Source organism: Drosophila tropicalis, unplaced genomic scaffold, assembly GCF_018151085.1.
Source record: "Drosophila tropicalis isolate 14030-0801.00 unplaced genomic scaffold, ASM1815108v1 contig_130, whole genome shotgun sequence".
Lineage (NCBI taxonomy): Eukaryota > Metazoa > Arthropoda > Insecta > Diptera > Drosophilidae > Drosophila > Drosophila tropicalis.
In genome coordinates, this window is record NW_027172573.1 from 585299 (window position 1) to 611591 (window position 26293).

The 26293-nt window shown below is 38.5% G+C and overlaps 1 pseudogene; it reads right to left on the reverse strand.

The window, feature by feature from the left end:
• Positions 1-222: 222 nt before the first annotated feature.
• On the reverse strand, positions 223-26293 carry LOC137581156 (piezo-type mechanosensitive ion channel component-like; annotated as a pseudogene).

The following is a 26293-nucleotide window of genomic DNA, read 5'->3' on the forward strand; positions in this document are numbered from 1 at the left end:
TTGTGTCTCCATAATTAATCATTTAGAAATAAAACCAAATTAGTCTGCAGTGCAAAATAAAACCACCAGTGATTTTGAAAAAATTTTGTTATACTAAATAAAACCTGTTTTTTAATCTCTTATGCTGGAGGCTCTTCATCAAGTATAATTTAATTTCAGATTTCAAAGGAGTTTAGAAGTGTATTAAAAATCAATTAACATTTTATTGCATTTCAATGACTATTACTGATTAGACCTTGTTGGTGGTTCAGCTTCATCGTCATCCGAAGGAGGTTGCTGAGATCGTGTACTGAACTGTGAACCAAATGCGTCATCCGGAATATCATCTCTATATCGCGTCCACTTTATCAGAGTTTCTGGTGATCGGTACAAAAATATAAGTTTAGCATATAAATCTTCTTCTAGCCGATATTCTTGAGTCTCGCGAACCAAATATATATCATTACAAAGTTTTAAAATTCGGTCAACATACGGTAGGTCCTCAAACATTATTCGCCTATGATTGTTTGCGATAAGGAAGCGAATTATGCGTGAAACCAGAAATACAAATGTTGTATAGAGGCCAATAATACTACTTAGAAAAGACAAATTAATAATTTCAAGCCTTATACAGTTAAAAATGTACAATACCCAGTTTTCTCTATATAGCTCATTGTTGTCGGAAATGATTTATCGCAGAAAACCTATATTACAACGCCGCTTTCACAATCCCTCTCAGGCAATTTTGAAAGAATATCCTAATAGAATTTATCCTCACAATAGTCATGCATTTCCCACCAAGATTATCCATCGGCTTGCTTCTTCTCTAATATCATTGGCCGCGTATATTTGCCTATCAGTATAACAATTTAAATAATTAAGTAATGCATCTCGCCATCTTTGCAATAATACTCATTGCAATCTATAACATAGGGTAACAAACCCGCATTTTTTTTTGCGGCAATGTGTGAATATTCTTTTATTAGAGTTATTTGAGGTGGCTGATTCCGAATATGATTGCAGAAAACACGATTTAAGTTTCTGAATTATCAAAATACTTTCTATAAAAAAACATCCGAATTCGGAATTAGCGATCTTAAATTTCTAGAAAAAATCAAACAAGCTAATTTCGGCTGTGACGAAATTTACATAGAAAATTCTTTTTCTGTATCCCAATTCATCAATGCACAGACAAAACCTTCCAAATATCATTTCCACTTATTAAAACCATTACAAGCATACCGCTATTGGTAGGCATATACACTCCTATACACATACTAGGACAGCCTGTACGGTCATTGTATTTTTTGCGAAGAACTCAAAAGCGATATGATAAAATAACGGTTTTCTTGCAAGTTGTCTTTTATTATTCACGTCTATCAGAACGCAACAGAAACCTCTGCAAAAGAGCCGTTATATTTTTTTTTTTTTGCTTTGTGTTGGAATTCGTATGAAATTGAGTAAATTTTTTCTGTCACTTGAATAGGACATGCATTTAGTTTGATTGTTTATTTTGGCGAGTGATCATACAAATTTTGTTCAAGGAGGTTTTTTGCTATTTTCGAGTATTGGCTTTAATATAAAAACAAAATGGGTCAGGAAAGTCCTTAATTGATGAGGAAAGAGGACAAGTAAAGGCGTACAGGACTAGGGACTATCAATTGCAAAATTAGCCAAAAAAATCAATAGACGTCGACATGTCATTTCAAAATTTTTAAGTAATGTGACTGGCTATGGAAATAATATGAAAGGCCGCACTCGTAGTGTGATTACCAATGCTGAGAGACGACTAATATTAAGAAAAGCGTCCAATTCTCATGACTCTGTGGCTAAAATTCGTGAAAAATGTGACGTTAATGCTAGTATATCCACTGTCCATCATGTGATTTAGAAGGCTAAACATCTAAATTAAGAAGAAGCCTCCTCTCAACATGGCAAGAAAAGCGCAACGACTCAGTTTTTGAGCATGTGGCCTGGACCGAACAGTGGCGCAACGTGGTGTTCTGTAATCGAAAATGTGTGGAGATGGCTGACACGGGAGATTTATAGTTCAGGAAAACAATATTCAAGTGTTTCAGAATTAATAAAAGCAATTGAAATGGCTTGGGATTCCATTTCTTTGAATTATTAGGCCAGTTTGTATGAATCTCTTCCGAACAGGATGATTGAAGTCTTGGAACAGAAAGGTGGCTCGACACATTATTAAATCTTTTGTTTTTACTTTCTTATTTTCTATTTTTGTATGTAAACGAAGTTATGCATATGTTAAAACATTAAAACGGCTTTAAAATGTATTTTTGTTGAGGTGTCCCCCCATGGAAAACATACGTTGGAGGTGTCCTATTCAAATGATGAGGAGTGTACCTATGTAGCGCTGCTTTGTTTCGTGTGTGTGCGTGTGCTCTGCTTTTTTGTAGACTGCTGGCAGCGCTGCCAAAAGCGTTTGAGCACAGCAGATTTATATTGACTGTAACTGATCAAGAATATATTTTTTTAATGTGGTCGAAAATCTTTCCTCTAGCAAACATCAGACCAATTTTATAATACCTTCTGCAAGCGTATAAAAATATGCGGTCCTTGTCTGTTGCTAAAAGACTGTTGCCCTATGTATTTCCTGGGTTAGTAATTATATTCATTACTATAAAGAATACCTAGTGAAAATAACAGTTCTGAACAAGGATAACACATTTATAAAAATTTGTTTATTTCAAATTTTGATATTAATGTGATCGTTATATTTTAAATATTCCTTGGAATTTATACATAAGTATGTCTTTTTAAAAATCAAGTTTTAAAAAAATTGGCAGTGTTAAAGAGTAAGCAATATTTAAAATGCAGTATCAAATCAAATCATTGTGCGACCAAATATATAGTCAATTGTGTCTCCATAATTAATCATTTAGAAATAAAACCAAATTAGTCTGCAGTGCCAAATTAAACCACCAGTAGCACATTAACACTTAAATAATTAAAAGTAAATATTTGGTGCTTTACACCCTATTTTACAGAAGCCACTGCAAATACTTACTTGTTTTTTTAATCAGTTCCCAATTTAATTTTTTATACTTACCATCGTAGTCTCTTATAAATTTTACATTGATTTTCTGTTTTTGAACTGTTACAAATTTTGGTAAAATATCCGGTACCAAAATCTTTTCCCTGCTGTTATTATTTGAAAGAACCTTGATTAGCATTTCTCGCGTCATTTCTTTATTTTTTGTTAAGATATATGTAGTTTCATGCTTTGTAAGCTCCATAGTATTACTGCTTGTTAAAGTGAGACTAATGCGAATATCTACTTCCTTACCTACATAAATAAGTAAATTAGGCTGAAAAAAAAAGTAATGCACACTTACCCGTTTTCAAGTCATTTAAAAGACGATTTTTGTCGGGTGGGGACATATTCCAGACTATTACTGAATTTGCATCAAATTTTATTGCTGTAATATCGACGGCATCATAAATAAGAATGTGGTCAGATGCGTAATTATCTAATAAGAAGCCATTCAGTAATTTTTGATAATTATCCTCTGAAAATTGATGTATTCCTGAATAGCTTTGCGATACATAAATTGGTTCATATTGTCCGATTTTTACTTCAATATCAGCTTTATGTGGTACATTGGGCTTGCCAACAGTTCCGACAAGTGCAAACAGAAATAGAGGACTCCAAATGAGAGCTACTAAAATTAATATAATAGTTCCACCGATTAAAAGTTTCATGTACAATGGTTTTGGCTCTCCTCTAAGAACTGGAAAATCGGTTTCCAATTGTCTATAACAACGGACAATAAATACTGATTGGAATATATCCTCCATTTTTATCCACTCCATTACAGTAAGGGTTGTTCCCAAACATACCCAGTCTAATAATGTTCTTAGTATATAAAGAAAAGGGATTTCCATATAGCTATAAAAAACGAATTTCAAGAGCTGAACTTTAAAATATTACTTAAAAAATCATACATTTTAAAGGCAATGTAGTTCACCAAGGAATATCCTCTTATAAATACGTTGCCCAAGATACGTTTCGGGTAGCCGCAGCGAATTTGATATGCAGATAATACCATGTGACAACATTTAATTAGGTAAAAGATCACTGGTGCAGTTGCTCCGAAACTATGAGCTGTTACGTAGGGCACTAAAAAAACATCCATATGTGTATCCCAACAACCGTAACGAAATGAAAGACTATTTTGTAAACCAAAGCTTTACGTAAATAAATGGCCCGTTCCGTTACAATAGTTAAAAAATTGAACAATCAGCATAAGTAGAAAACTAAATGGAACTTTGTTTCCCTGAATATATGTTTCCAAAACACTAGTACTATATTTGTATCGGTACTGTAAAAGAAATATATTATTTGTAAATATTAATGTTTACTGACTTTTTCTGTAAAAGGGTTTCATAATCTTTATACAATAAAAATTTATAAGAGACCACAAGGTTATAAACCAGACCGCGTTAAAATTTGTATAGCATTGTATACTTTTGTTTTCTCTTTTGGTCGCGGTCGCAGCCGTTAACTTCGCGCTTGTGACAAGTTTTTGTTGTTGTGTATTTTAATACAAACCAGAGAGCCGGGGCTAACTTCGAGCGCGCCAAAGTTTGTATACCCTTGAAACTTTTTTGGTAACTCTTTCCTTACCTATTAGCCCTTAATGTGAAAGAACGTTTTATCTAAAAAGGCTTATGTTTGCGAAAGAATGGCCTACAATCATATGAAATAACGAAGATTTTGACCAAAGTCACTGTTTGTCACTTATTTATCCGATCAGATTCAAATTGTGGGATCTGGGGTTTTATACCCAATATTATCACATATGTAAATGCAATATTCCAAAAATGAAAAGTTTTCTTATAGAGCTACATGATGTAGTAGTCCGATCCTGATCATTTTCATACTTGATCTGCTCCAGATAATAAAAAACAGGTAAATTTCAGCCAGGAGATTGAATTTGTTTTTGTTAAAATACACTTCACTTTTTGTAATGTGTCTTATAATTGTGATACGCTTGCAACCAAGCAAATATCATACATATTTCTGGAAAAGTAACGGTACATTGCAGGCAGATGCTGGGAATAAAAACCAACGGTACTTTTCCAAAGCTGTTGCTTTGATCTTTTATTTGGTATATTGTTTTTCGCTAAATTCTTAAAAATAACTGTTTAGCAAGAATAACAAAACAATTTTTTAGTGTGTCTTATCATTTAGAATTATAGGAATTCATACTGACCATTCCACAACCATTCTTTAATCAACTGCTTGACTTCACTAGCGATTTTCTTATTGATATGTGATAATTCTCTTTGTATTTCCACTTTGTTCCGTTCTGCACTGGGCATACACATATGTACTTCTACCTATGTCTGTAAGGCACTTCGAATATCCTCTTATTGACATAATTCCAAGTTTAACAAACACGCATTTACGTATGAGTCTAAAATTTGCTCCATTAAAACATTTGCGCTCTCCTTTTGTTATCGAACTTTTCTGTGTATTATCTCTACCTTGCTTGTGAAAGGATGACCCAAAAGTTGCTTTCTTTGACGAGTTACTAGAATCATAGGATGTTAAATAGGTCTCTATTTGAACTTTGGCCTGTTACAATAATGCCTTATTTGCTCTCATGTCTGGTGTACCTTCTACGAAATAGAAAAAAATTAAACTTTCGTCATCCAAATCAAATTGGCTTTGCAGTATTCACTAGCGAATACAAAAATTCATAGAAATTCTCGCCTCTTTTTATCTGACGATTGGCTAGTCTTTTATGAACTTTTGATGATTTAATCTTTACTCTGAATTAGTTGTTCAAAGCTACCTTCAAAGCTACCTCAGAGTTAGTTGTTCAAAGCTACCTTCAGGGACTCCCAACTACAAATATCTCTCTTACTAGGTGTAAACGACAATGCAGTTCCTGTTAACAGTTTTTAATTTTAATATAGTTTAAACCATGACCTTTGCCCATCTGTGTTCGGGACTTCTCGAATTGTTTTAGCCAAGGCGAAATCTCCCTCTTGCCCACCTTTGTCAGTTTCTATTAGGTCGGAATTAGCGTTTGCAGCTCAGCTTTAAGGCCTATAGCCTCCAGTCCTAACTCCCTGAATTTAGTGCACAGCTCTTCATTACGCAAGTTTAGAATCTCACCTTGATCCATTTCGCACAATATATGTTGCTTAACGATATCGGTTGATTTGGTCTAGCAGTGGACTGTACCTTTAAATTAATTGAATAATTTTGCCTTGTGATTCTTTGCTACTGAATCAGTTGAGTGCCAATTTATTACTGAACGAAAAGAGAAAAAGCGCCGACGCAGCAGCGCACAGATATGTGTGTGTGTACAATGCTTCTATATGTGTCGATTCTTATAAATACATGTGACCTATCGATAAACGCAATCCGTTCATGAACATCCCGGCCCGCCCTGAAACACAGTTTCTGAACGGGGCAAACCGCAACCTGGGTGATTGGCCGAGTTAATTCTCATGAAGAGGTCTTGAGTCTGACCGCTCGAACCAATTGATCCAGCTTGGGTAGGCTTCGAGAACCAGCGCCAGATGCCAGTGAGCTGGTGGGCTGTTAGATTCCTTTACAAGTACCACATCTCCGACTGATATATTTGGTGCTGTGGTGGTCCAATTTGGACGCTGTTGCAATGTGGTAACATTGCTTCCAGAAGCCTTGCATCATAGATTGGAAACTTTGCCAGTACCCAAGTCGGCCCACGGGAATGTGGCCTAAGTCTGCCTCTGGTATGGTTGTGAGAGGCCTGCCGATCAAGAAATGAGCTGGTGACAAATAATTGACATCTGTGTCCGAGTTGTAGCACAAGAGTCGTGAGTTGACCACTGCACTGACTTGTGCAAGTAGAGTTCGCATCTGCTCGTAGGTGAGAATAGATTTCCCAATGACTCGGCGAATATGCAGCTTTACGCATCTGACTGCAGATTCCCATTGTCCTGCCCAATGAGAAGCATGTGGCGGAATTAATACCAATTGAATGCCATCATTCGCCAGAGTGTTCGTACCATGAAGATACTCGTTGAACAAGATGATCGAGTGGATGATCAGGAGCTGCATTTACTAATGCAGTCAGACAATTGATTTTGACTTCCTTTTCTATGTTCCTTTCTGCAATATCCAAACAGACTTGTGAGTTGTTTAACCTTACCATAAACTGATCCGCGTCACGTATCCATGACGGGCCATTCCACCATAACTGAAAGTCCTTTAGGTCTGCAGCCATGAGACCTCTGGATGCACAATCAGCTGGATTTGATTTGGAGTCCACATGACGACAATTATGCCTTGGAATGGTGTCCAGAATTTCCGAAGTTCTGTTCCCAACAAATGTTTTTAGTCGAGAGGGTGCGTATGATAGCCAATAGAGTACGATTGTGGAATCGCACCATGCAAAAACCGTGACCTTTTGATGACGAAGTGCCGCCTTTATCGAACGTATGAGTTGACTTAGGAGCAGTGCCGCGCAAAGCTCTAGGCGAGGCAGAGATTGCTGCTTTAGCGGAGACACCCTAGATGTCGCAGCCATAATCGATGTAGAGATCGATCCATCCTTGTTGATTACTCTGCTGTACACTACAGCAGCGTATGCCTTCGTAGATGCATCGGAGATTCCATGCAATTCAATGTTGTCGGTGTCGTTGACAACTAACCGGGGTATTTGAATGTGTTGTAGAATATCCAAATCTGCTCGCCATTTGAGCCAATTGTCCGCTAGTTGCTTAGGGAGTTTGTCATCCCATCCCAAATCGAGAAGCCATAATTGTTGAAAGAGTATTTTGAATTGGACCACAATTGGTGCCAAAAGCCCAATTGGATCAAAGATCCGTGAGACATCCGATAAAATTTGTCGTTTTGTACAATCGACATTTCCTTTTAGACCAACATTATAAGACAATGTATCAAGACCAGGTTGCCAGTAAAGTCCAAGAACCTTCAGTGGAGATGATTTTGTAGAATCAGTTCCTTCTGTTGGTATGCGAGGTGTGTTCGATACCCATTTCCCAAGCTCCAAATTAGCACATGACATAAGTTGAATAAGTTCCTTTTGATTTTGTATCAGTTCCTCCTCACTGTTTGACCCAGTGAGCACATCGTCGACATAAAAATCCTCTTGTAAGATTTATGCAGCATTCGGGAATTCCTGCTGATGATCAGTAGCCAGTTGCTCTAATACCCTAACAGCCAGGAATGGTGCACATGAGGTGCCATAAGTGACGGTGCATAGTTGATAGTGTTTGATTGGATCCGATGGTCTTTCTCTCCAGACAATTCTCTGGAAGTCTCGGTGTTTGTTCTTCACCCAAATCTGCCGGAACATCTTGACTATGTCAGCTGAGAATACAAATTTATACATCCGAAAGCGCAAGCAGACAGCAAATACATCGCGTTGAATGCTAGGCCCTGTAAAGAGATAATTGTTTAGTGATTTGCCTTTGGTGTCGCAAAATGATCCGTCGAAAACTACTCTCAGTTTCCGACCCAAAACCGGGTGATGTGGTAGATAAAACCGTTGTCCATTATTGACTTCATCAGGTGGGAGTTCGCGCATATGCCCCAAATCGAAGTATTCCCTCATAAAGTTGACATATTTTGCTCTTAGATTTGCATCTTGATGTAAACGTCGTTCCACTGATTGGAAACGATTAAGAGCTCCTTGTAGAGTATCCCCAAATTCAGGATTAGTGACCTTGAATGCAAGTTCCACGATGTACTTCCCCTTTTCATCTCGAGTGTGCGTAGCGAGAAAGTGTTTCTCCACTTGTTCATCATCAGGTTCCAATTTGCTTGTGGAACTGATGTCCTCTAGCTCCCAAAACCTCTGGAGCGAAGCGTTAACATCAATGGATGATGTCAAAGCGAAAGCGTTGTTAGCTTGGGGCATCGTTATAGAGCTGATGACCCATCCGAAAATCGATGATATTGCAATGAGTTTGCCCGTATTGTCATACAACTTTTTCCCTGTAACTGCAGACGAAACGTGTTCACCACCCAAAAGAACGTCAATTGGAGCGTTTGTGGTGAATTCCGAGTCGGCGAGTTGAAGATCGCTAAAGACATCAAGTGCCGATGCGTCAATTTTCTGCCTTTCTAGTGTTGATGTGATTTAGCCAAGAACATAAGCCTGTACAGTTAAGTGATTGTTTGAATACTTTGTCTTGATCTGAAGCGTGCTGCTTCCCCTTGTGGTGTCAGCCTGAACCGAAGAGATTCCTGTGACCAAAATGGATGATGCCGACCGTGGCAATCCAAGTGCTTGTATGCATCGTTCTGATACATATGAAAGTTCCGAACCAGTATCTAGTAAGATACGACATGTGATGTAGTCTCCATTTACCTTTTGAACATAAACCGTTGCAGTAGGCAATATGCTTCGATTTAAACCTTGTCCTGTTTTCGATTTTGCAGTGCTTTGTGAACAAACCGTTGCTGGTGCACTCCCATTATGAGCCACTAGACTTGTTGTAGACAAATCGTGATGAGAAGCGTTTGGACTCCGCTGATTCTCCCTTTTACCTTGTTGCAAGTTCCTTAAAGCCATTGAGTTACCTGGATCATGGACCAGCGATGCGCCGTGTATCAGCGTCAAGCTTTTCCAATACCAGATATTGTGTCCAGCAGTCCCGTCCTGTTTGATTGATCGCATCCAGACCGCGAACAATCTCATTTCTACCATCTGATATCTTGCGTAAGATGGATACATCAATTTTGTTGTACAATATGGCGTGGCTTATTGTACCTTTCCTTTAAGCGTTCCCAAGCTGTGTTGTAAGCCGTGTCAGTTATCGCCAGGTGCCGCACCAAGTTGGCAGCATCATCGACAAGCAGTGTTTTCAAGTGATGAAACTTTTGAGTGTTGGTTAACTCCTTTTTGATGTGTGTCGTTCTCTCATAGATATCTTGAAAAGCTGGCCACTCGGTGTAGAGTCCAGCGAACCGTTTTATTTGAATCTTCGTCAATTCGCTGCCATGTAAGAATGCCGTCGTGTTGTTTCCCGAAGTTGAACCCGAAGCAGCCACCTCATTGCGAGCGGGCATCGACAAGTTTGAACTGCTCTGGCTTGTAGCTAACTGTTCAAAGAGTTGTTGTTGTTGCAGCAAATGAACGATGTCGTCATTATATGCGTGCAGACTCATGGCGCCATTGCTGTCGCCAGACAATGGTGCTTGTTGCTGTACTAGTCCTAGAAGTAAAGAATATGCCTTCAAGTACTTCTCTTCGTAGGTCACGTGATCGACCTCTGGATCCACATAGCCGTTCACATCTTCCAGTAGGGCTATCGAATCCCCTATTCCATTAAATTCCTTCCACACGGACTGGAGTTGATCCATCCGAGCGGCTACCTCAGTAGTTGATGTAGTTTGGGTTTTTTCCGACCAATCCAGAATTCTTGTGATGCTGGCCTTGAGTCGGCTCCGTCGACCCACCAATGCCTTTAGTTCTTCCATTGCAAAGAACTATTCCAGAGTAATAACCCACCAAACTTTCCAATAGATCCAAAGAAATTCGAGCGAAATGCACCTTATTCGAACGAAAGCCTTATCCGGCTCGAATGACCAAATTATGATTTGGTCTAGCAGTGGACTGTACCTTTAAATTAATTGGATAATTTTGCCTTGTGATTCTTTGCTACTGAATCAGTTGAGTGCCAATTTATTACTGAACAAACAGAGAAAAAGCGCCGACGCAGCAGTGCACAGATGTGTGTGTGTACAATGCTTCTATATGTGTCGATTCTTATAAATACATGTGACCTATCGATAAACGCAATCCGTTCATGAGCATCGGTATATTAACGTATAGTTAGTATAAAACAAATTTATTACGACTTAGCAATATTTACAAACTATGTTAATGTAGGTCAAATTGTGGTAGGTTAATTCAAACGATTCTTAGAAATAAGCTCTTTGTAGCTCCCATTAATTTCGTCAATATTTCTGCCAACTTTGTGGTTTCTAGTGCCAGCATAGTAACTCACACTCAAGACAATAACTAAAGAGCTCACCCAACTAAAGTCGTCCTGTTCTATATAGCGACTCACTCTATTGTCGCAACTCACTCGGCTGTTTTCCGGTTGTTTTTTCTGACCCTCTTTGTCTGGTCTCGTGATGGGGTCGCCTTCTGTGCAGTCACACCTACTTCCACTGTTTTTTGAACTTGTAGTCGTTGTTTCGCCATCAACCTGGATTTTGTATAAGTATTACACGTTAATGCATTCTGATTATGCCCAAAGGGCAACACAACGGTTAAGGGCTCTCCCGAACATAGTTAAAGCTGAATAAACCAACAAGTGAAATTAACTTTGTTCGTGCCGACTTTGTCTTTGGGAAATAAAAGGAGGTAAAAAATTTATTTAGCTTCACAAACCAATAAGCAAACTTTTCTGCCCCCCTAGGAGACATTTCGTCCACCGAGCCGAACACCAAGTGCCTCTTGCCCATTAGCGTCGGTGGAGGTTCATAATTTTCAAGCTAAGTAAATATACGCTTGCAAAAAGGGTATATTCATTTTGGTCAGAAGTGTGCAACGCATAGAACGAAGCATCTCCGACCATACAAAGTATATATATTCTTGATCAGCACGACGAGACGAGTTCAAATAGCCATGTCCGTCCGTCCGTCCGTATATCTCGGATTCAGCCGGATCGGACCACTATATCATATAGCTCCCATACAAACCCCAAAGTCACGAACAGTGACTTTTCTTAATAACTTTGTTATTTTTTGTGCTATTATCGTTAATATTAGATAGTTTATTACGCCTATAAACAACTGTGCCAAATTTGATCAATATCGGATGACTATATCATATAGCTCCCATAGGAACGATCGGTCGAAAACAGTGACTTTTGTAAAAACCTTCGTTATTTTTTAACGCGATTGCTTTCAAATTAAACATTTGTTAGTTTAATGTATCTGTTAATGACTGTGTGAATTTGATAAAGATCGGGTGACTGTATCATATAGCTCCCATAGGAACGATCGGTGGAAAACAGTGACTATGATCAATATCTTCGTTATTTCCTATGATTGTAGGCCATTCTTTCGCAAACATAAGCCTTTTTAGATAAAACGTTCCTCCACATTGATGGCTAACAGGTAAGGAAAGAGTTACCAAAAAAAGTTGCAAGGGTATACAAACTTTGACGCGGTCGAAGTCGGCGTAGCACTTTTTGGCATAGTCCAAAGAACCGATTCGGTTCTGGTAGCGGTCTAGGTGGTTTTTACTGGTGTCGAAGTAGCCTGAGGTTTATCTGCTTGTGTGGTATTTCGCATGCAACAAAGCTGTTCTCAGATTTCTCATCTATTGCTCCAACGCAGTCGAAATGATACCACAGCATCGATTGCATTCACTATTTTTACTATATTCTACTTGATAAGTCTTTTATTGCCATGGTCTACCAATGAGTTTAGACTCTTTTAGCTTGGCCGTTGAGGTTATGTATCACAATTTATTGGTGGTTATGCAATCATCGACGTTTACAACTATAAATTTGGTGTGTAGAACCGTGGGTTGACCCGTCAAGTTTATGTAAAGATGTAACTTTTCGGTTCATTTAGTGGTTTACCACTATTACAGTAATTTATAGAATTACTCGATTAATTCCTAAGATCCTAATTAGCAGGCTGACAAGAAAACACTTCTACTTTAACGTAAGCTTAAGGCTGAGAGATTCGAGGTAGCTCTGAAAATTTAAACATCCAAGGTAAATATGACAATGAGCTTATCCATGAAGCGTCTGCGCCTACTTCTATAAACCGTCATTGGTCGACCTCTGCACCAGCAGAACGAGGCTGACTGGAGATTACCTCAAATGGGCTACATTTCGTGAATTGTACAAAAGCGATTACCGAATACAGAATGAACAGCCAATTCAGATCACTTCTTGGCAGGTGCCTCAAATATCCCATAAGTCTGGAAGGCCTTAGTCCCAAGTCATTTTGCGAGGTCAATTTTCAGAAGACCACAAGGAGAGATGTTATGGGGAGGTATATGATCTCACTTCCGTTTGGAAAAATATTCCCGGAAAAACAGATTGCGACGCCGTCAGCCAGTCAAAATTTCTGACTTAGGCTAGATGCGTTATTTAGTTAGGTCCAGTTCATACGCCATTTCAGAGAATCCTGTTTCGAAACAAAGAGGGTCAACTTGGTGAGTAATACCGAGCTTAATACCGTCACGTTTGGCATTAACGTAGTATCAAGTCCCATATGTACATATGTATGATGTCCTGGCAGGGGCTCACACTGAAGAAACTGCAATCGCAATGGACAATGAACTTCAAGACGATCTTGGTTCAGCTGACTTTACTTAGTAATGACCAAAGCATAGCATGCTGCCTTGAAAACGGTTTTATTGCCCCGCCTTGAGTTATGCTGAGCCTAGCTGAACTGGCAGCTGTATTTCTTCCACAACTTCCAGTTGATAATGCTGATATCAGTGTCTACAGCAGAAGGAATCATTGCCCATGTCTAGTGCTATACTAAATTTGAATCCGTTCACTGACGCATCGATGTCTGAGTTCAATATGTAGTCCGATTTTAATGGTTTCTAAAAAATCGCTACCTGGCAGCAATAAAAAAAGGTGGAGATTGGTAGTTGATTACAGAAAAATTAATAAACAACTAGTAGCGGTTACATTCCCACTACCTAGGATATCCCCTTAGCAAAGCAACGCACGCATACACATACTCTTTATGTAGCATGTGCTTGATGACGTAAGACGTAGTAGATCGGGATATACTTAATAAAGATGGTTTTTGCTCCTCTTGAACAGAGATCAAACCATGGAAATCTCACATTAAGTTAACGGCTCTTTCCGGCGTGTCATTGACTTCTTTCAGTTCTAGCAGTTTCTTTTTAGCCTGTAGAAACGAATCGTCATTTGACCACGACGAAGGACACTTGTTCAAAAAACTGTCGTCAATTTGGAGTCGATTAAACAAGAACTATCTTTTGACAGAGACGAAGTAATCAATGCTTTTCTCAAAAATTAAAAAAGATTAATCAGTTATTATTATACCTATAAGCAAACTTTGTAAAAGAACAAATTCAAAGATTAATTAACGTACCAAAAAGTGGGAGACGAAGTAATCAATGCTTTTCTCAAAAATTAAAAAAAGATTGATCAGTTATTATTATACCTATTAGCAAACTTTGTAAAAGAACAAATTTAAAGATTAATTAACGTACCAAAAAGTGGGGTACAGAGTTCTTCGTTGGATATAAATGTAACGTTTATTGTGGGCAGTGGGGTTTTCTCTAGTTAAAATAGAAATCTATCTTACTTTAGTTTCTAGATTGACATCATCATCAAATAAAACCAGCATACATACTTCATCTGTCAAATACCACAAATGCTGGCAAAATTTTAAATGCTTTTGTCTATTGTTTCGTAATTTTTCATGGCCTTCAAAAAACACAAATCCTGATATTTTTACTGCTTAAATACATTGAAGCCAGGGTTTAAGGAGGATGTCACGACAGACATACGTACAACAGAGCTGCCTTATCCTTGTTTGGAAGGAAATATAATTGAAAGCTCAATTAATGTAGGAAATAAAGTATCAGGCGGGAATCACTGCAATCGTTTAGTACCTGGTGGACGAGACAGAACGACACGCAGCGACTGTACCTATCTGGTCGACTCACTCATTGAAAAATAAAGCAGAAGCGTTGATCCAAAGCACGCGCAATCGTACTCTCACCTCGATCACATCGCTCACCTAAATTTATCAGTAAGGCCATTATAATAATAAATAAATATATGTATTCTTAATACAAAGAAACATTGTTTATAAAATAGGACTATATAAGGAAAACACATCCTTAAATAATATCGAAAAAAATAACCAAGAATAATCCAATTCTAAAAACTGGGGGCTCAACCGAGATTTCTGGCCCAAGACAATTAGTGAAAATCGTGTGTGTGTGTGTGTGTGTGTGAAGTTCGCAAATGAACAGAAAATTGTTAAAATTGCATGCTTTAACGTGTAATATACATATATACAAAGTCAAGTCATATATATACGAAGTTCAAAAGACGCACAATTGTCTTGACAAAATTGATGCGAGCTGCAGAGAGCACATTTCTAATAATCGTCTGAATTAAACCATAACCTAACACGATTTGACCTACATTAACATAGTGTGTAAATCTTGTTAAGTCGTAGCAAATTTGATTGATTGATACTAACTATATATTAAAATCCCAATCTTGTTAAGCAATATAACTGTAATTGAGTGAAATGGATCGAGGTGAGATTCTAACGTTGCGTATTGAGGAGTTGCGCACTAAATTGAGAGAGTTAGGGCTGGAGACTACAGGCCTTAAAGCAGAGCTGCAAACGCGTCTACTCGCTCACTACGATCTAATAGAAATTGAGAATGACGGGCAGGAGGCAGATTTCGCCTCTGCTAGAACAATTCGAGAAGTCCCGAACACAGATGGGCAAAGGTCATGGCTCACACTAAAAGATGTGGAGGGAAGCGTTTCAAAATTTTGCGGTTTAGGTTCGATTGATGTTGTACAATGGATTAGGGAGCTAGAAGAATGCGCTTTAACCGTACAGTGGAGTCAGATACAGCTTTTTGTGTATGCAAAACAATTGTTAAAGGGAGCTGCATTATCGTTTATACGTAGTAAGAGAGATATTTGTAGTTGGGAGTCCCTGAAAGTAGCTTTAAAAAACGAATTTATAGTAAAGGTTTCATCAGCAGAAGTTCATAGAAGACTGGGCAATCGAAAGTTAAAGAGAGAGAACTTGTATGAGTTTTTGTATTCGTTAATGGAAATCGCAAAGCCAATCGATTTGGATAACGAAAGTTTAATCGAGTATTTCGTAGAAGGTATACCAGACATGAGAGCAAATAAGGCATTATTGTATAAGGCCAGAACAGTGGATGCGTTGAAAGTTAAAATAGAGACCTACTTAAAATCCTATGATCCTAGAAAGTCGTCAAAGAAAACAACATTCGAGTCAACTGTGCACAAGCAAGGTAGAGATAATAGAGAGAAAAATTCGATAGCAAAAGGTGATCGCAAATGTTTTAAGTGTGGTGATCCTTCACACATGATGAGAGACTGTAACAAGAAAACGTTTACTTGTTTTAAATGTGGCAAAACAGGCCATAGTTCGTTTGAATATAAAGATAAAGATACCACCAAAGTTGAAATCACGAATGTTGTAGATGATAAATTAATAAAAACATCAGGTAAATTTACCGATTCGGGTTTGGAGTTGAAAGAAGTAACTTATAAATCGATTAAGTTCAACGGTCTAATTGATACAGGAGCAAATTTGAGTCTCATACGTAAAAGCGTGTTTGTTAAACTCGGAATTAAGTCACTAACTGGATATTCGAAGACTCTTACAGGCATTGGTGGAAGTCATGTGATGACCTTCGGTAGTTTTAGCATAACTGTCAAGATAGATGGCATTAAATGGAAGTCGAGTTTCATATCGTTCCTGATGAAGACATGGCATATGAGGCAATTTTGGGTAGAACCATATTAGATCACGTCGATTTGGTTGTTACCAAGAAAGGTACAAAGTTTGTGAGCATCAACAGAAAAGAATCACTGTGTAACGCGAATAAATCTTGTGCTGAGTTGTTTGAGGAATTTGAAAGTATGTGTATGCACAGTGCAGAACAGAATAAATTGGAAATCAAGAGTGAATTGTCACATATCAGTGCAGAAATCGGTAGTGAAGTCAAGAAGTTGATTAATAGTTACAAACCTATTAGAAATACAAACACTCCTATAGAAATGAAGATTGTACTAACGGATGAGTTGCCAGTTTATCAGCATCCAAGGCGTCTAGCAGAGTCTGATCAGAAAATCGTTGATAGTATAGTACAAGAATGGTTAGAGGAGAAGATAATAAGGCCAAGTTTTTCCGAATATACTTCGCCTGTTGTACTTGTAACAAAGAAGAATGGGAAAAAGCGTCTGTGCTGCGATTACAGAAAGCTAAATGAGAAAGTGGTCCGAGATAATTTTCCTATGCCACAGATTGACACTGTATTAGAAAAACTTCAAAGTGCACTACTTTAGATCTAACAAACGGGTTTTTCCATGTTCCTGTTGAGGAAAAATCTCAGAGGTACACAGCACCATTCGGAATTTTCAACTCTCCAGCAGGTTTTACAAGATTTATAATGGCAGTAATGAGAGAATCAGTGAAGAATGGAGATGCAGTGGTGTATATGGACGATATAATTATACCAAGTGTTAGCGTGAATGATGGTCTAATTAAACTTAAAAGGGTGTTGAAGATAGCTGCGGAAAATGGGTTGAGAATAAACTGGGAGAAATGTCAGATACTACAGAGTAAGGTAAGGAGAAGACAGATGCCGTTTCAAGATTCCCGATCCCACATGATAAGAAGTCAGCTCAATGATTTTTAGGGTTAACATCGTATTTCCGTAAATTTATCCAAGGATACGCAGTAACAGCTAAGCCCTTGAATGACATTTTGCGAAAGGACAACAAGTTTGAGTTTAAATAATTGCAAATGGTAGCGTTTGAGCAATAGAAGTTAGCATTGATCAAAGGTCCTGTTTTAAAGTTATACAATCCTAAGCTAGAGACTGAGATTCACACTATTGCCTCGAAACATGGTTTCGGAGCTGCGCTTTTACAGAAAGATTCAGAAGATGGTTTATTTCATCCGGTACAATATATGAGTCGGAAAACTAAACCTTGCGAAGAGAAGTATGATTCATATGAACTTGAGGTTTTAGCAGTTATTGGAGCATTAATAAAGTGGCATATATATGTGTTAGGATTGAGATTAAAGATTGAAATGGATGAAAATGAAAAAGAAAGAGGTTCCGTTGCATGTAGCTATGGGCTATGTACCTACAATTCCAAAAGAGAAAGTACTTAGCTGTCTTGAAAAGCAGGCCATAATTTTTGGTAAACCGGTGAGAATAATTTCTGACAGGGGAGCAGCATTCACGTCCAATGCGTTTAATGAATATTGTAACAGACAGGATATACAGCATTTACTGATAGCAACATACCCCGTGGCAACGGCCAAGTAGAAAGAATACATAAGATAATAGTTCCAATGATTTCAAAGTTAAGCCAATTGAATGAGGGAAACTGGTACAAGTGCAGGTCGTGTGCAAAAACTTGTTAATAATACTGCTCCAAGAAGTACAAGAGTTACACCATTTATGATTTTGACAGGAATACAGATGCGTAGTCCTGATGATCACGAAATAAGAAAGAAAGAATTAGACTGTGGTCGTGATGAGATTAGAGCGGAGGCTCGAAAGAATATCGATGAAAAACAGAAGGAAATAAAAAGAACGTTCGACAAAAACAGGAAATGGGAAAGAAAATACAATTTAAACGAGTTAGTGGCGATTAAACATACGCAGTATGGGACAGGTCTAATGTTGAGAGGTAAATACTTAGGACCATATAAAGTCAGGAAGGTGAATAGGCACGGTCGATACGACGTTGAGAAAGTTGGTGATGGTGAAGGACCTTGTAAGACCTCAACAGTGGCTGAGTTAATGAAGCCTTCGCTAGGATCATTCGGGTCGAATGACTTGTCAGGAGAGCCGATTGTAGGAAATTAAGTGTAAGGCAGGCATAATCATTGCAATCGTTTGGTATCGAGTGAGCGAGACAGAACGACACGCAGCGGCCGTACCTATCTGGTCGACTCACTCATTAAAAAATAAAGCAGAAGCGTCGATCCAAAGCATTCGAAATCGTACTCACGCCTCGATCACATGGCACACCTAAATTTATCACTAAGGCCATTATAATAATAAATAAATATATGTATTCTTAATACAAAGAAACATTGTTAATAAAATAAGACTAAATAAGGAAAACACATCCTTAAATAATATCGAAATAAATAACCAAGAATAATCCAATTCTACATTAACTCGCGATGGTCATCTCTAAAGATATCTTTGGTTAATTCAGTTCTGTATAATGCTAGTAGTTTGTCAATTTCCGAAACATTTAAACAAGATAGTTTTTCTGTACAGCTTTGGATTTTCTCGGGATCGATGTTTTTCCAGTTTTCTCGGAATTTCTTGAATAATGGGATGTCTGGGCTTGTAGCTACTTTTTAATTCATAAAAGTGATAGCGGCAAGCAAAAACAAGCACTTCTCTACCCAGTTTATGTTCGAGAAGCACACATGCTCCATTTATGCGGCCTGTGTTAGAAGCAGTAACTTAGGAACAGCAATAATTTTTGTTTATCATATGTATTAACTACCGGTAAGCGTTCTTCTTTACTCTTACGTGAATCTAAAGCTGGCAACAGTTTTCCGTCCCAGTGGACAGTTACCGTGTCTAGGACCTTGTTTTGAAAATCAATTTTTATAGTTTCAGCCCGTTGTTTTCGCAATTCCGTACGAACTCTATGAATGGAGGACTTGCTTATAGGGAACTCATCCGTATTGTGCCCCAGAGCCTCTATAGTTGCTTCCATCTTAAAGACAGAATCCCTCACACTTAACTGACACCTGTCTAATGCGGCAACTAACTTGGCAGTTAAGATATTTTTCCGCATATAAGTTTTATCGGGCTGAGAGGGTGCTTCTGTTCTTCTAATTCTATTATTTCTATTATTTCAGAATCAGAAGATGACTTTTCTAGAGGTGGTTCCCAAGATGATGTCGATTGATCTAAGGATGAAAAATATTTAGCACGTGGCTTTTCCTCCTCGATGATTCTAAGCCGCGTCCTTTCCTCTTTGTCTGTTACTGTTTTGTCCACTCCGGCTAAATGACCGGGCCGACCTGGTTCTCTTTGACGCTGCAAGAAGATCTTATATTCATTTATTTTTATCGATTGAAAAGCATCGGAATGTGCGATTTCAAACAAATTGCTTAAGTTTGAAACAAATTCATTTCGACGCTGTTTAAACACTTCTTGAGTTTTTTTTTCGAATTTTTTTGTAATTCTCGCCAAACTTGGTATAAGTTATCTAGTTTGTTAACACAGTTTGGTGTTGATCTTGTCGGTATACGTGCCTTTTTCCAATAAATAATACACTCACGACTTGTGAGATTTGTACTTTCACTGACATTTAAGTTCACTTTACGAATATTATAGAACAAAACATCCAGTACTTGCCCGTTAGAGAAAAGTTTAGAACCGTCGATTTGATGTTTTACGTCCCCTACTAAAAATATTTCCGTTTTGGAACTTCGCAACTCCATTGACATGTTCACTACACGAAAACAATGCTTGTATCATACTATACAAGTACCGACATGTTTGCGATCAACTTGGCAAGGGTTGCCGTTATTCTAAACAGTCGAAACTTTATTTTCAGATGTTTTTAGACCATTCAAACCAAATAGAAGGGTATGCGTTAAAAAAAAAACGAATGAAACGACTAGTCGCGAAGCTGATCTTTCTTCCTCCATAAGAACGAATTCAAACTCTCTACATGAAACTGCACCATCGTCCAGCAGCAGGGCCTTCCCCACAAATAAGCAGGGCCGAGCTACCAGTAGTACTCTGTGTTGTAAAGTAATACATTAATCGGATTTCTTCGTTATTTGTTTCGGCAGCTTTTTGACATCCGTCGTCCGCATCTCGACTTGACTCGACTTCGCGTGGAACCGAGTCCTTCCATTACCGAGTATGTAGCGGAATCCAACCAATTGGCTGGCCCACCTTCATTCCGAATGAGCATGCCTGAGCTGCGATAGGTGCAGCATATGACACTGGCCACACTGCTGCAGCATCGCAGCCCACATCTGAAGCCAACGGCAATGGTACGGCGAGAGAGCCTCAAGTTGACAGCCGTCAATATTGGAAGCGAGAAAGTGGGGGCAGCAGTGATCCTGAAGGTGGTTGATGGCCTGTACTGCCGAACTCCCAGCTCTTATCTACCTTGGAAAGCAGGACCAACCTTTGGAGCTTCCACCTCTTCGGAAATGAATTTGCAAACTACCAGTTTGATTACGAGAGCCGGGACCCCGTCCAGGCCCGGGGCGCTATTTATTTTTATATTCTTCCCAGCTTTCATGTTTTTTTTTTTTTTACCAATTTCACGAAATATAATCCTTTATCTGTAAAACCAATCGCGGCCAAAATAAATCTATTCAGCTTCTCCATAGTCTTTGCCATTCTGCAGTGTGCTGTCGTAGGAGAATGGTGAGCATTAGCTAGCACATCACGAACCCCAAAGGTTCCAGGCTTCCTGTAATGCCTTACCAGTAGCTGCTTTATTTCTTTTGTAAACGAACCCTTCGCTTACCCTTAGATCTAGAAGTCTAGTACAGTTAAGAAATAACAAAATTAGTATTACTCTAAACCAACGATTATCAATTTTAACACCGGTTGATTTATCTACCGCTAATAATATATAGAAATGCTCAGTCCAACCAGCACTAAACATCCTCTGTGTAAAGTCCACAACTTTAACCGCTTCACAAAGACAGATGGTATTCCAGCCAAATCCAACATAAAACTTGTTTGTACTTTCCACTTTGAGAACATTAGCGAAAAGTGAGTACTCGGAACTCCAATCGAATGAGATCTTTGCTGTTACTAAAAACCATTTAGTGCCAAAAAAAGCTCCTGGCCATTACTTAATTACCCATACAATACATCTGCAAACTGATCAACGCTATAATTAGAATTTGCTACTTTCCCAGAGCGTGGAAAATGTCCACTATCATCATGATACCTAAAGTGGAAATATACAAAACTTAGCCATCATTCAATAGGCCAATTAGTTTGGTGCTTCATTTCTAATTTGTGGCATCGTAAAACACAATTCCTTCACACTAGTTCGGCTTTCACGAATAACACAGAACAATTGAACAAGTAAATCGCATAACATCCAATAAACGAACAGCATTTAAACTAAAAGAATACTGTGCGGCTGTTTTTCTCAATATTGCCCAGGCTTTCGATAGAGTTTGGGAATGGTACTCAAAAACCGGCAGAAACTCCCACAGTACACCAAACACCGCAAACTTATAGAATCTTTAACATAAGAAATTCGCAAATAGCTCTTAAGATGGCTGAGTAAAGCGCATACGCATCGACGAAAGGACAGACGGACATGGCTATATCAGCTTCTAGGACAAAAATATATTTGCATAATCATTCGAAAGCCTGTCCAAAAATTTTTATTTACTCACATAACAAACAGGCCTCCATTTTAATAAATGGTAATCCTTTACGCTTTACGCAAGAGTTATAAACTAAATTGCCTAATTGGAGTAATTTACTTACCGCGAATTTGGGAAAGCCAAAAAGCAACACAAAAAAATTTATAAAATCGCATAAAAATAGTAAGGAATAAACATCGGTCGATAGACGAGCTTTGTGACGTAAACCTAGAAAGAATTTGTAGAAGCAAGATAAAAAGCTACCTTTGTTTCTTTAGGTTAGAAAACGGTAAATGTCAGCTTAAGATAACCTCTGTTTTATCCTTTCTTAATACTTACGCTAAACGCTGCATGGCCCTACGGTAATATTCAGATTCAATGTTGTGATAAGCATACTTGTTCTCCATTCCAGGCCGCAGTATATCATCCATATCACGTTCAAACGCACTTCTGCGAAGTTCGGTGTCAGCACCAGCTTCTTGCCTTAAAAGAAGGGCTCATATTTTATTATTAATGTTTTTTAATAATTTTAAACAATTTTTTTGTGAATTTACCTTAACTTATTCAATATATCACGAGGACCCTCTTTGCTGTATGTACGCTTGGGTTTCGTTGCTATTAGAAATGTGAAAATTATGACAAGCAATAACATTTATGCATTTTACGTACGATTTTTTTCCAGTACAAATATATCTGCACTGGTTTTTTGCACAGTCCATATACCTTGTTTTTTCAACATGTATCTATGCCAGAATAGCACTACCAGTAGCATTAAATCATAGACAGCGTTGCCATGTTTCATTATAAGTTCAAAAGTAAGCTGGTTTGATCTCTTAATGAGTCTTTGTTCAAGTATTATCCTCTGATGCATAATACACTTAAAGAATATCATTGCCAAGGTGTAAGTAATCAATGTAACCCAGAAGGTTTTAGTTGGACGTGGTAATGTGAGTGCACCCCAACAAAGGACCAACAATGGAATGGGCAAGGATATTATTGATGAATTAGCTGCTTGGTTTATAAAAACAGCTAAGTAACAAATCAACTCGGTATTCGCAATGAGTGCATACCACATAGCAATTAACATTTGTACAAATTCGTTGTGCTCCAGTGTCGTGAAGTCATCGCCTTTGGCTATTAAATTCACTCTGGAATCTCTTGCAGAATCATTAAGTTTACTATTTATTGAAAAAATATAGTCGGAAGATTTTAGTCATATCGGTGTTTACAAACTTACTCATTTAAAGATTGATTCAGAAAGTCAAACATAGCTGCTGTATTGGATAGTCCCAGTCGATTCATTATACTAATTTCTTGTAATTTTTTTTTTCAGCTGAGAGAACTTTATGGACAAATCGGTAGTTTCGCGAAAGTCGATTTAATCTGAATGTTAACAGTAAAATTAGTTCGGATGTAAGTTTTATAACCGGATGCGTATTAAAGTCTTCATTATTAGAACTTGAGATTTCTTCGTCTACGTTAAATGAAACACTACTTTGAGATCGACGTGAATGGCTAAATTTCGTTTTTGACTGAAATCAAATTAGACTTGAATTTGTTTTAGTTATATAACACAATAGCTTACCGCCATGAGCAGTTGTCGACTGCGTAAATCTTCTTTCTCCAAAAAATCGAATTCCTCATTAAGATCCATATCGTCACCATCATCTAATTCATCGAACATGTAATAGTCGCCAGTTCGAATGGCATGAGGATGAAGGCGCAAATCCCGACGCTTTGGATGAAACGGACGTCCAAAATACATATCGGTTAACTGTGGCTGCTGGCTTTTTATTTGCCTCGTTACGCTAGATGATGCGTTTTCAGATCCTACAACGCGAACACCTGAGTGATACTGTATATGAGCCGATTCACGAGATGTGGATTCCAGTGGACGGACTTCTGCAAATAAAGATAATTCATATAAAGTAATTGTCATTTAATTTGTTTTTTTATAATAATTTGCAAAGATATTTGTACCAAATAAACAGAGGGCTTCGGCTGACTACGATCGCGGCAAATACCATAAGAGTTTTTTTGATTATTAAATGTATATGAATTTTCGAGAAAAATAAGACAAAGAGTGCGCTCGCTTTCATAGGTAATTTTCGACTCATTATTCTTTATATTTCTTTTTAACTAACGAGGTGGAGCGGGCGAATTCGCTCCAGGCGACTCCCACACTCTCGGCTCGCCCCAAACTCCAACATCAAACATTAAACGACGACACGAACAATACACTAGCGCTCATTTGCGCTAACAGTTGTATACTCTTCCAACTTGTTATTCATTCAATCAAACGAAGTATACCAATGCACAGGACCAGAAAAAGGTCCATAGCTTTGTCATGTGGTGCCTTAAGCACTCTTCCCTGGCCTGACCAGGTTTCTTCAGTGTCACACGTCTAATTTGCTCTAAAATCTTCGCCGCAGTACAGGAAGTGATGATGTCATTATTAAGTATTTGAGAGAGTAAACTGATTCCGTCTTCTCTATATCTGACCGGTCTGCGGAATCCTCTTGTTCCAGTAAAGTATCAACTCGCATTTAATTTAAGCGTCTACCTTGAGCATAAGGCATTTGCTTGTTACAGGAATTCTTAGTCTTATCCAGCATTTTTATAGTCAGCGCTAATAAATCAAAAAGCATCTGGCCTTCATATTATTTCTAACTGAGGTATTAGTTGGTTTGTCATTAAGTATGTCCTCAAGATCCTGTGGGGAATTGTTTGTGTTTGGGGGAAGATAGAAGGCGGCAATTTTCCGTGCGTCAGTCTGTATGTTCGTCCGTCTATGCAAATCAACTTTACGCCGCTATCTTAAGAGCGTTTGCGATGAAACTCGATTTTTAAGCCTGGGTAAGATAAAGTATGAAGACCGTATGGCCACTATTTCATAAGTTAAAGAATAAAAATAGGTAATGAAATTGTAGTGTAGGAACACCCACACACCAGACCAAGTATGAAAATCTCTAGGATCGGACCTCTATATCTTAAGCTATATACAAAAAGTAGGTGAAGCATTTGGATCGTTATATCGATAATATTCGATATATAACTTCAGATACGAATTTTCAATGTAAATCGGCCCTGCTCCAGCGCTGTCTGCTGCCTAATACGTCATTGGTCATCAACAGATCACAAAAAGTGTTGGTAAACGGGTTAGCTATTGTAAAATGCTTATTGTTACTTATTGTTTTATCGCAGTTAGTCCGTCTGTTTTGGTTTAGCGTCACAGGAAGAAGAAACCAACAACTTCCAGTGTGGCCTTGGGCGGCATACCGATATTTTCCATAGACGGGGCTTAATACTAACAATCAATACTCAAAATACTAACTTACTACTAACAATCGATACTTCAAAATACTGACATCGATATATGTACAAACCATTAACACAATTCGTAAGTAACTGACATCTGTGTAAATATTTAAAGGAATTCATAAATAACTAACCCTATTTTTTTGACTTTGTAAGATGTCAGTTACTTACGAATTGTGTTAATTTGTTGTACATATATCGAAGTCAGTATTTTAAGTATCGATTGTTAGAAGTCAGTATTTTAAGTATCGATTGTTAGTGTTAAGTTGCCCAGGGAAAATATCGGTATGCGGCCTAAGGCCACATTGGAGAGTGGCTCCTTCTTCTTCCGGCAACGAGACAACGAGACAGATGCACTAGCTGCGCAGCTAAAAATAAATCTCTTGCCATCGTTACTTATAATTATATTTTTCAGGAAATAAATGAGCCTTTACAACTCAGAAGTGGGATGACGACCCGAAAGGACATACATTTCGGTACAAGGCAGGCCACCAGCTCCACATCCAAGGTGGCCGCCTCCACGCCCGCCGCTGCTACTGACTCCATTACGTGTCTGCTGCGGCCGCGCCCACCGCCGTGCCCACTGCTGTGCCTGCCGCCGCGGTGCCCGTTGCCACTGTGACGGTCGCTGCTGAAACGAACACTACGGCGCCTGCCGCTACGGTGCCGGTTGCCATTGTGCCCGCCGCTGATATCGTACCCACTGCTGTGCCTGCCGCTGCGGTACATGTGGCTGCCGTGCCAACCACCGCAGCACCCGCTGCCGCCGCATCCACTGCTGTACCCAAGGCATCCACTGCTGTTCCCGCCGCTGCTGCACCCACCTCTGCTGTGCCCGCTGATCAGTGTCCGCCGCAT